This window comes from Triturus cristatus, chromosome 11, assembly GCF_964204655.1.
Source record: "Triturus cristatus chromosome 11, aTriCri1.1, whole genome shotgun sequence".
Lineage (NCBI taxonomy): Eukaryota > Metazoa > Chordata > Amphibia > Caudata > Salamandridae > Triturus > Triturus cristatus.
Genome location: NC_140594.1, coordinates 378,201,931 through 378,214,887, shown reverse-complemented (window position 1 = coordinate 378,214,887; position 12,957 = coordinate 378,201,931). Strand labels below are relative to the sequence as shown.

Below are 12,957 nucleotides of genomic sequence, written 5' to 3'. Positions count from 1 at the left end.
CGTCGACAGATGCTTCTTCGACGTTGAACTATGGCGCCGAGTCCTCGACGCCGAGCTTTTAGACGCCGTCGACGTCGAACGCATCCTCTTCGACGCTGAATATAAAGTCGACGTCGATTTTCTCTTTGCAGCATGACTTCCCCTTGACTCCTCACCTCTCAGCGACGATCCCGCCGCTGGAGTCTTCGACGCCGAGCCCGACGTCGATGGAGAGCAAACAGGGACCAACTGCTTCGACGTCGACCGTTCTGCTAGGCCATACAGCCTAATCCTCTCCCTCTCCTTTAAAGTCCTTTTGGAAAGGTCTTCACAATGACGACATGTTGCTGGAGAGTGAGAGTCCGGCAGACAGATGATACACACCTCATGTGTGTCTGACGCAGCCTTCTTTTTTCCACAAGATGGGCATGGAACAAATAAAGAAGGCATTTTTCTGACAAAATGGTTGAAAAATCAGTCAGAAAAACACAGGATACTGACTTCCTCACAGAAATTGTAAGAAGAAGTCCAAAAAAAATCTTAAAGTTGTTATAATTTTTGACTAAAGAGTCAAAAAAGAAGAGAGCTGAATTCCAGGGTCCTGACTGAAGGAGCCGGAAAGAACAACTGACCTAACTGTCACCCCTGAGGCATGATGGGATATGGAAGTCAGGGCTGCCTTAAAGGCACGGTGCCAGTTTTTACCTGTACAGGGCTTTTTAGTCTCTATGGTATTGTATTGCAATGCAGCCTGCAGGCTGGCAATGTGTTATACATCTGTGTTTTTCCACAGTTTGTTCTCTTTATTTTTTGCTTTCTCATGAGTGTTTACCTCATTAAAAAAAAAAAAAAAAAAAAGAGATTTGGGTGTATTGTTATACCTTTATACATATATATAGATATATGTGTGTTATTGGATGTATATATTTTTACATTGCCTAGCCTTTTATGGGAGCTGCATTTGCTTGGAAAAAATGATATATGTTTATACATATACAGAGCTGTATATATGTATGTTTTTTACATATATAATTTTATTATTTCCGGGGTCCCCGCACATGGGCGGGAATATTCAGTGCTTATGACTATTGATGAGGATCCCCTGGAAGAGAACGTAGGGGTCTATTAGCATGGCGGTCGGAGGCACCACCGCAGCGCTAGCGGTGGTGGAAAATACTTTTTTCCGCACGCCAGCAGCGGTCCTCACAGCCACCATATTAGTATGGCCAAACATAGCCCATTTCCCGTCCGCCGTGGTGGGACGCGAACCGCAATCAAAGTGCGCCCGCCACCGTGGCGGTGGGAGCCAATAGAGACTCACCATTGTGCGGAATGACGTCCCGTCCACTGTACAAATCAGGATGCCCCAAACATCCAGTCGCAGCGCAACAGAGAAACAACCCAACCAGAGACGGCGGAAGCTTGACAGCGGAGCGCGAAACCAGAGTCCCGGTCCCTTCCACCCGGTGCCGACCGCAATGGAACCAGCTCTACACGACTTCCCGGTGCTGTATCTGCTACATTACCAGCAACTTGATGACGCCGCAGGTACGTAATAACACAACTCTGCACACAACCACAACACACAACTCATGGGCTGATGTAGGGTTCCTGTCCACACCAGACACCCTGGTGGGGACAGGAACACATCCACAAGTGTACCCACACATGTCCTACCTGTCACCAAATCACCCCTCCGTATTCAGGACACCCATCGACCGCGATATTGATGTAATGTCCCGGTCACGTGACCGCAGCGGGGAAGACGTGGGAAAACATGCGCACAATGCAGAGGTCAGGGCAGAAGGCAGGGCCTGCGCCAGGCATGGGCAGTGAACAAAGGTCATGGGGCCACACCTCCACCCTCCACACACTAGGCCCCTACCTCAAACATGAAGGGACATGCCAAAATGAACACACACACACACAGATAATGAACAACACTCCACTGGACACACAGCCTGCCAAGTCACACAGACATGACCCACACTGATACAAAGCCACATTCACAGAGCACATGCCAGAAGCAATGGAGTACAACATATAGTAAAGCTAAAGTGAGGTGCACACAAATTGAATGACAAAAAGCTAACTACCAAGCATGTGTACATCACATGCAAGACAAGAAACATATAAGAACACTCTCAGCCCATCAAATCACACATGGCTGGCACAGTGATTTAAGTCAAACCACAGTCACCTCAGGGCAACAACTCAGGGAGACAGCAAGGCAACCCATGTATAGGCACAGGGATGAAAGGAAGGCCCTGAAGTCAAACAGTGAACAGCAACATCTTTGCATCCAAGTACTTGACAGGAGTATGTCAGCAGCACAACGAACAGGGCCCATAGCAACACTCCATGACTGTCAAACACATGCAGGAATCTACACACATACCCCCCATCACACCTGCAGCACACAACACCAGTGTTAGACACACAGAAGGGTGCCAACAATGTCCAGTCATTACACAGACAAACAATTACACTCTCTGTGTGGTATCCACAAACATCACACACACACACAGGAATGCCAGAACCAATGTCTGCACAAAAACAACAGCCAAACACATAACACAACAAAAACACACACAGAACCACAACAAGACCAGACACGACCTGTGCAGTAAAACTGTGGAAAGGCAATGCAAGCACAGACAGAACAGGAGTGCACAACCCCATCAGTCAGGAACAATGCACAGACAACATACCACAACACAGACAAGAAGTGCACCATCACAAAACAATCATGGACACAAACTGGGACCAATGGGCCTACAATGACACACAGACAGACATACCACACCACCCATCAAGTCAACATGGTGTCATAGTGTACCACATGCCTGTACATGCACAAGAATGACAAGAGACAGCTCAAATATGAGAGGAGAAAACACCAAGGACGCACCTAACACAAGCACAGGAACTAGAATAGACCTAAGTTCATGTGACAGACACACAAGTAAGGCACACCACACCGGCAACACACATCTGAATGAAACACAAACACACCACACCAACAAAACTCACACTGACATGCAAATAGTACACCACACACAGAGCATCTGTCAGCTGTAAGAGACAACACTGCACACAGCCACATCAAACACACGACAGATGCACATGCCAATAAATCACATTGCAAACACAGCAGGACATCAGGGGATGCACACCATGCAAGGACAAGGCAACATAGACCCACAGCACTGCATGCATACCAAGCAGTGTTTGCACACCAAATATACCAGTCACACACAGATGTGAGTGACACACCATGAACACCCACAACAACAACCAAAACAGCACACAGATACCACACTCAGGAAGTGAAGCAGTACCTCAGCAAACAGACATACACCTAACCCAACACCCACAGATGCACAAGTTGGGGACACTAAAGTGGAAACAACCTGACCAGAGGACTGTGCAGCACAAACAGCTGAACTGCATATGAACAACCATGACTGCTGAATAGTACAAGAGAATCACGTATAACCATGTGGCAAAATGTCCTGAGTGGCACATTGCTCCTGCGCAAAGATCTGCACCACAAAGCACAGTGTCAAAATGAAGTGATGGGGAGGCACACACATAGGCAACCCAAGGGGACAGTTGACATGAAAGTGAAGGGGTGTGTATGTCAGTAGTGGACATGGCAGGAGTGTACCATACACAAATAGATGGAGTGCAGAGACACAATGGCTAGGCATCTGAAGCACAGATAGGGGATGGTATGACACCACATGCCATACTGGAGGCAATAAGGCCCCATGTGACAGTAATGCATGAGAAACCACACCCACAACGTCAGTGTTGCTGAGCAGGTATGCACAGTGACCACACACAGCATCAAGACACATGGATGATCAACAAAACACCACACTGACTTGCCAGTCACATACTCTGCATAATCACAATTGCCAATAACAAGTAGGAGTCAGCAAGAACTGCAAGGACGCAACAACACACTGCACAGTGCACAACATAACACACACACATGTGCACACAATCACAAGCACAGGGCTGTACAATCACACAAACAGGCACTCTACTCCTGGGTGACACGTGTGTAATTGACATTGCAGAGGCACACACACACACACACACACACACACACACATCAACACTCCCGACAAATCCACCCCTTCACACTGCACACTTCTAGACCACCCAAGTGCACACAATGAAAGTAACCCATGTGACTAGGATGACTGACCATCACAAGATGACTATACACCTACACTGCTGAGGAACAGATAAAGTAAGATCACACATACATGATGACCCTGGCTAGCCTGCCTGCATTCCTGTGGATAGAATCCCACTCTCTGATTGCAGTGCCTCCAAAACAGACATGTGTACAATATAGCTAACATGAACAAAGTATGATAATAACAACAGTATTTCAAATAAAACCACCATCATTGCACCCACAACCCTCAGAGTCAGGAAGAACTGAAGTCTCTGTCACCCCTGTAAAAACTAGAAAAAGTGAAACAAGTCATTGGCAATGTTTAAGTGGCATACAGAGCATGTGGCACAGTAAACCATAAACACAGAGAAATAACTTTAATCAGTAAGGACACTGACAAAACAGACAACAGGAGCAACTGTCATTATTCACATATTGCACAGATAGGCACCAATATTAGACAACAGCAAGGCCAGTGGACAGCACAAAGTGCAGAGTAGTTACATGAGAAGGTGCACAGGCAAGGGGCAAACAGGAATGAACAACAAGGCCAGTGGCCAGTCCAATGTGCAGAGTGAGTCCATGAAAAGCTGCTGAGTAGTTACATGAGAAGCTGCACAGGCAACGGGCAAACATGAGAGAACAACAAGGCCAGTGGCCAGTCCAATGTGCAGAGTAGTTACATGAGAAGCAGCACAGGCAAGGGGAAAACCGGAGTGAACAACAAGGCCAGTGGCCAGCACAAATTGCAGAGTGGGCCCATGAGAAGCTGCACAGGGAATGTGTGTGACTGTGCCCGGCCATGGTCAGCACCACAGTCAGGGGGTTAAGAATGGGCAGTACAGGCACTGCTGTAGGAGAGACAGGTGTGTGAGGGTGACTACCACTCAGACTTGGCTGTCAGTCGGACTGGGAGCTGGCTGTGTGTCGGGGACAGTTGGAGGACTGGCCCGGGGAGAGAGAGGCCCAGTTGGGGTAGAGGCATCAGTGGCTTGGGAAGCAGGAGGGCTGCTTGGACCAGGTGGTGTAGTGGCACGTGGAGGTGGACTCATACTGCGGTAAGACACAGTGTAGGTGGGAGATTGTGGATGGGTGCCTTTCCACTTCTTGGGGACTTGAAATGGCTTCTCTGTCTTGGGATCAATGGGAAGTGATGTGGACACAACAGGCTCACTCACCACCAAAGCGGCATCAGGTGCAGACGGTGACCCACCCTCTGGGGACATGCTAGATCCTGCAGTTCGCTTGGCCTGGCCTTGCCTTAGCACCTCCATCTGCTGTTTACCAGGTGTTTCCCCCTACAGTGCCCTCCTTCCCCTGCTTCACTGGGCTTTGGATGGGAGTCGAGGTTGTGGGTGAATCTGCCTTGGAGCTCTTCTTATGTGTACTCTTAGCAGGCACCACCTTCTCAGTGGGCACGGAAACTGTCTGCTTGGCTCTGCAAGCCGCTTTTGGGACAGGAGAGTCCTTGGCTGGGGATGCCTCTGAGGCATGTGACCCTGAGGTCTGCTTTTTGGCTTTTAGGTCCTTGGTGTTGCCGGACGGGCTTTTGTCTTTGCCTTCTGGGGGGGCTTTAGTTTTCTGTGGGGATGGTGTCTGTGCCCTGGACCACTTGGGCTGCTGCAGCTGAATGCTGTGTGTGCTGTATCTTGACCTTGATGTCTGTTGTGCGTGGTCACTATCGTCAGATGTGGCCACTAGCAGGGGGGTGGACAACGGGACTGGATCTGGACTCCGAGATTGTGCCAGTTGAAGGGCTGCCGTCACTGCAGAGGACAAAGACTGGACAGTCCAGTGTGGCCCAACTACGTCTGAATGTATGCTCTCCATGAAAGCAACCACCTTTTTCAACTTTTTGTCGTGGTCTATGAAGGCATTGAGGAGAGAGAGCTGTCTGGCCCACACACAGCTAGCACAAAAGGTCCACAGACTCAGCACTGATGGCAGCAGGGGGGGCAGGGGCAGTGGTGCCTGGGATGAAGGACACTCTTACCTTCTTACTGGTGCGAACACGGGCAGCACTAGTGGAAGTAGCTGGGAGGGTAGGCACTGTACGCTGTGTGATGGACGAGGAGGCAGAGTCCCCGTTCCCTGTGCCCGCCAACAAAGATGCGTCACTGCCGTCGTCAGATGAGATAGAGCTTTGCGTCTCTGGCTTTGATTCCTCCAGCCGACTCCTGTCCCCCTCCGAGGCGCTGGTCACATCTGTGTCACTGTGCTCGAGTGCAGCTGATGTGCTTGATGCCTCACCACTGGTGTCAATCCCCTGTCCTTCCGTGCCCACGGGAGATGCTGCACAAAAGAGAGATGTAGGGTTAGTTCATTAGCATCAACAGAACAAACATATGCAAACAAAGCTTCACTGAAGATGATGAAATCTACATGTTGCACACCACCCTGTGCAATAACATTGTGCAACCTCAATTTTTTACTCGAACAGTGCGTGTCAACAGGCAAACCAGGCATAAGTGACCCATGTGATGACCACACAGAACAATATCCTGCCTGTGGCTCTGTTGAAACAGACAGACAGATAGCTCTGAGCACACCTAGGGCCCTGATGGGGGAAAGGATGAACCCCACAACATGTTGCCACTGTCATATCTGGACAGAGCAGAAGGGGACAACATAGATACAGACTCCAACATAAAAGTCCACAATGGCCATGAGCCCATACCATCCACCATGTTGCACTTTGGGGCACAACTACTGTTGCACATTGGCGTCAGATGTCCAAGCCTCACAAATCTAAGGTCAGGCAATGCACGCATTGATGAAAGCACACTCAGAACAGGCACACTGCCGTTCCCTTCCATGTGATTTACCAGACTAACCCAATGCAGACGATACCTGAAGACCACGACTCAGATTGCAATGTAAATGCCCAGTAATCAAATTACATTAGGAAGTACAGATAGGGGAAATGTATGACAGCTGCACCCAGCACATAGGCCACTTACAAGTCACTGCATCACACTACCAACATCACATAGCCCAGCAGTGGCCCAAGCTGTGTACACATGCAGCCACTCAGCCAAAATCACCCTTCCCAGAATACTCACCCCTTGCTTGCTGTTGATGCTCCTTCAAACGTGCATCCAGCTCAGGCTGTGTGATGGCCAAGATGCGGGCCATTAGTGATGTCATGCTGCGCCGCGTCAACCTGCCAGTCCGAGGGATCAACCCCAGTGTCATCTCGGCCACTTTCTTACTCAGCCAGCAGATGTCATCCCATCTCTTGTGACAGTGGGTGCGCTGTCGGTTGGAGCACCCAGAGCCCGCACCTTTCATGCAATGGCCCTCCACACGGCCTTACGCTGGTGTACTTTGAGCTGCAGGCATGGGAGGCATGAGGGGGAAACATCAGTGACACAGTGTTATGAACCACAATCACTCAGTACAGTAGCAGGATACTGACTCATCACAAATCCACAGATGTCTCACAGAGACAAGAATACATCTCACATGGTACATCAGCATGGGAGAACCACACGTACATGCATGCAGGTGTGAGGGTGGACACAGTACCTGCTCATTTCTATACACATGCAGGATGCCAGCACATGAAGCCATGTGTAGTCTGCCCACATCTACAGTCCATTTTTAAGTGAAGCAAGTCATACATTACGTATCAACATATGTTTGGGGGTAGACTCACTGTGTCCATCACTGTGCAGTCCTCAATGTCTTTGCCCTCTGAATGGCTGACTGTGTCATGATGTCACATTGGGGGACATGACCCTTCTCACAAGACCGGTCGTGTGCAATCCAGCTGAGACGGCTCATTGATGGAGAGTAAGGAAAATAAGACACATGCCACACTCTATACATTCAGTGATGTGTCCTCGTCAGATTGGGTGATGACTGTGCAGGTCAGGTGGGCTCACACTGAGAGGGACAACAGGGACCCACACAGCCATTCACACAAGCAATCACTGTCCTAACTCCTGCATTATCTACATGCTGCATCACTGTATGGCTGACAAGACATTACATGTCCCTCAAATCTTGATGTGCAGGCAGGGAAACGTGTGACATAGGCTACACACTCCTTCCCCCTGGAGAAAGCATGCTAGGCATTGCATGACAAAACCCCACACTCTTAGGCACATACTGCAGCATCTCAACTTCATGTGTGTCCCCGTACTCTCACTCACACTGTTGAAGACTTACCACGACATTTGGGGCCCCATATAGCCTTGGATAGTGTGTGAGCACCTCGTCCACCAGGACCTCCAGCTCCTCGCTGGTGAAGGGACTGGCCCGGATCTTCTCAGTCCTCGCCATCACTGTGGCCAGGTGACAGCAGCTGCTACAGTTGGTGTTGAGGGGTGGCAGGCAGCAGACCCTGCAGGCAGCAGCAGCAGCGGCAGGTGAGGGGTCTCAGGCAGCAGGCACTGGAAGCTATGGAAATGTGAGGCTCTCTCCCACACATATATAGCCCCCTGGGTAGTTTCTGTGGTTCTAAGCTTCTGCAATTGGTGTTCTAGGTCGGGCTTTTTCAAATGCATCCAATGACCAGCTCCGCGGTGGCGGAGCACGCCTACTGCGATTTTCAACATTGCATTAGGCTACCGCAAATGCGGTTCCCATTGGCTGTAAGGGCATGGTCCATGGCCGTGACACACCGCAGGGGCCAGGCGGGCACTACCACGGTGGTGCATCTTTCAACTGCATCCAATGACCAGCCCCGCGGTGGCAGAGCGCACCTACCACGATTTTCAAAATTGCATTAGGCTACCGTGATTGCGGTTCCCATTGGCTGTAAGGGTATGGTCCATGGCGGTGACACACCGCAGGGGCCAGGCGGGCGCTACCGCGGTGGTGCATCTTTCAACTGCATCTAATGACCGGCCCCGTGGTGGCGAAGCACACCTACCGCCATTTACAAAATTGCATTAGGCTACCGCAATTGCGGTTCTCATTGGCTGTAAGGGCATGGTCCATGATGGTGACACATCGCTGGTGCCAAGCGGTAGCTTCCGCGATTTGGGTGCCATACGCTGCAATGAGTGACCGTGATTTAGATGGCGGAGCATGCCAACCACCATATTGCAAGACTCATATGCCTATCAGTACCGCAAGTGTGGCTTTGGCGGTGACACACCGCTGGTGCCAGGCGGTAGCTACCGCGATTTGAGTGCCATACATTGCAATGAGTGACCATGATTTGGATGGCGGAGCATGCCAACCGCCATGTTGCAAGGCTCATATGCCTATCAGTACCGCGAGTGTGGCTTTGGCATTGGCGATGACACACCGCTGGTGCCAGGCGGTAGCTACAGCGATTTGGGTGCCATACACTGCAATGAGTGACCGCTATTTGGATGGCAGAGCACTTTGTTTGACAGCACCTATGGACACATCATGCTGTGTCATTGGCAAATGGCCTGTTATCAACAGTGCACAGTGGCCTCATGATTATTGGCACATCATTGTGCACACAATGCCATATTGACATTTAGACAACTGCTGACTACACATGCCATGTTTGTATATGTGATTTAGTACATTTGCATGTACTCACTCACGTGTCACTTGTGATTTTGATGGGCATGTACACAGAACAGAGTTGTGATGGACTTTCCAATGGGTACACATGTCAATGTGTAAAAGGGCAGATACAATTCCAGTGATGTATGTGTCAATGAACAATGTGCCTATTGGACTGTCTACTTTTCTTGGCTCAGGCACACACTTGTAGTTTACGTACAGACTGTGCTCATTGTGTTGTCGATATGTGCCCTGTGCAACTTACTGCTGAAGGTGTAGCAGGTACAGCAGCTAGGTATGAGACAGTGGTGTTGCAGTTTCACATATATGCTGTTTGAAATACTCTCAGGGATGATAATGCTAGATGTGGCCATATCCCTTTGTGCATTCTCATAGTCAGATATTGTTTTGTAGGTAATTGCTGAGTGAAAGGGGACAAGTGTACAAGTAGTATAGCTGAAGGTGTCACTACATGTAAGGTGGTCTGCAACTTGACTGTGATGACAGTCCTTGTTGGCGTTCTGTCAGTCAAAATGTAAGATGTGGTGCACATCTCATGGTGTATTGCATTGACATGTGTCCTCTTTTATCTCAACTAGGAGGAGACCAAATCTGCATCGTCCCTACACAGTGCTGGCAGACATGGAGAATGAGGAGATCATCCGGAAATTCCGTCTGGATAGAGCCACCCTACAAACCCTATGTGCTATGTTGGAGCCGCACCTGCAGCCTCGCAGGACATATCCGGGTGCTTTCACCACAACAACGAAGGTGATGGCGGCCCCACATTTTTTTGCGACTGGATCATTCCAGAACACAGTGACCAGCGCAGGTGGGATGTCGCAACCGATGTTCAGCATGGTGCTATGGGATGTCCTGTCCGCCATGATGATATACAAGGACAGATATATACATTTCCCCAGGAGGCATGAGTTGGCGAATGTTAAGGGTGACTTTTATGCCCTTGGGCACATCCCCCATGTTGTTGGTGCCATTGATTGCACACATGTTGGGCTGGTTCCACCACAGGCACGTGAGCACATCTACATGGTGTTTATGTCAGCACTGTTGCTCATTGTAATGTGTGTAGAATTGAGTACCTTGATGACAAGTGTTGAGAGATGGCTGTGATGCCAACACCTGACTAGTGAATATTGTTCTGTTTTGTTTTCCTAGGTCCCTTCAGCCTCTCTTTACCAACACACATTCCATACTCCAAGTATATTGTAATCAAGATGAAGACTGCACTACCTGGAATAAACATGGAGCTGACACAATGACATGTGTGTGTGCGAGTAGTGTTTATTTACAATGGGGACATGTGAGGGTGGGTGAATATTTAAAATAAGGTGATTATTTATACAGTGAGTTGTCAGTTAGGGTACTTGAGACAATCAAGTAGTCACCACATCGATGTGGTGACCCAGTCCAACAGACAGATGCTATTCACAAGGCAGTGTGGGTAAGGACAGTCCAGAAAGTCAATGCAGTATTGAAGAGTGAGCCCATCATGGCTGGCTACGTGACTGGTGTTTTGCAGGTGCTTTGCCACGTGTTACTCCCAGGGATTTCTTTGGAAGGCCCCTTGCTCGTTTTGCGGGGGGACACTGCTGTGGGGCCAGTGGGGTCTGAGGACTCACCCCTCTCTGTGGCGGCAGGGGAGGATGGTGAACTGTCATCCTGCAGCCCACCAGAGTGAGGTGGAGGTGTTGGTTGTGGTGCAGGCCTGTCCCTCAGTACCGCCACTAGCTGGCCCAAGAGGTCCACAATTTGTCCCATGCGGGTGTCCATGCACCTCATCAGCAGGAGGAGCTCGCGTGAATCTTCCTCAGTCTGGCCCCTTCGTCCCTGGGCCTGTTCATAGGCCTCAATGACTCTGTTGATGTTGTCCAGGGCTTCGGTCTCAGTGTCCGGTTGTCTGTCTGACCCTTGTCCTCCCACCTGTCCTGCTGCCACGGACCTGTTGCCTCACCACTGTAGACACACGCATACTCTCCCTGCACTCCTCAGTTGGTTGTTTGGGATGGTCATCCTCTGGTGCTGGGAGGGTGTTGGAAGGCAGCACTGGTGGTGGTGCTTGTTGGGGACGCACAGGCTGTTACCACAGGGGGCTGCAGAGATGTTGCAGCAGATGTGTTGGGGGGAAAATGGGGCACACCAGATGGGCGGGCTTCGAACTCCTCATCCAAAGAATCCAGGGAGTCAACATCTGAGAGTCCATGTTGCGGGGGGGGGGACTGGCTCAGCAGGTTGCTGTTGTCGTCCTCTGCAGTCAGTTCTTGGTGACTTGTGGGACAGCGGGGAGATATTCATTGAGGTGCACCCCTCAAGCATGGTGTTAGATGTACCTTATTCACTGTTCATACACAACACCTTTACTAGTTGTCACATTGTTAGTCTGCATACTACTGTGCATCCTGACTTGCTGTGGCAGGACATGCGTTGCTTGTCCATGGTGTGACATGTCAATACCTGCAATGCGCAACGTGCATATTTTGTGATTACAAGGACATGTTGTCATCCGACGACTTGCGCCACAACAATATAATGTGAAGTGTCTTTGTTGATCACTCTGCCTGGCAGAGGTTACAGCTGAGCATGAACTGGCCATTGTTAGCTTATGCATTCCTTTGTCATGCCATGTGCAAACCTCGATTTGTATTGCCGCCCATGCTTTCTTTGTTCTCATATGGTAATTGATGCTCTGGCACCATGGCACTTACACATGGCATTCAGTGCTGTGCATTGTTGTGCAGTAACTTTCATCAACATGTGAATTGGTGAGTCACACTTTGGTTGCTGTGACAGTTACATTCGCTTGGCAGGCTGCACACTGTAGGTGGCACTAGGATGTGTGAATTTTGATGTGTTGAGAGTGCTGGTGTTGTCATATGGCAACATGCTTTTTGGGAGGAATGGCTGGGTGCATGCACTGTCTACTTACCTGGTCAGTTCTGACAATTGGGTGGAATTTGTGACACATCTCTGTGTGAGTGGTGGAGGGCTATATCCTGCTCAGAGAGCATAAGATGGCTACCTACTTGCTATGTGAAGGTGTACAATGCAATGGCTGACACATGCTTCTGGGTGGGGGTGAGTGCTACATCTTGCTGAGCTTGGGAACATGGAGGCAAGGTGGGAGTGGTGGTGCAGGCCTCCCACCCCCAGACAGGACCACCTTGTTAAATGGCTACCTACCTGCGATTTTGGTTGGTGAGATACAATGGCTGCCACATGCATCTGGGTGGGAGGGAGTGTTCCATCCTGCTCAGTGGTGGGACAGGGGTGCC

At 49.9% G+C, this 12,957-nt stretch overlaps 1 long non-coding RNA gene across 1 annotated transcript in view; it reads left to right on the top strand.

The window, feature by feature from the left end:
• Positions 1-10,849, top strand: part of LOC146784223 (uncharacterized) — a 309,527-nt gene extending 298,678 nt beyond the window's left edge. The window contains exon 4 of the long non-coding RNA XR_014970656.1: positions 10,267-10,849. This is a non-coding gene — a long non-coding RNA (uncharacterized LOC146784223). The remainder of the gene's footprint in view (positions 1-10,266) is intronic.
• The last annotated feature ends 2,108 nt before the right edge of the window (positions 10,850-12,957 follow it).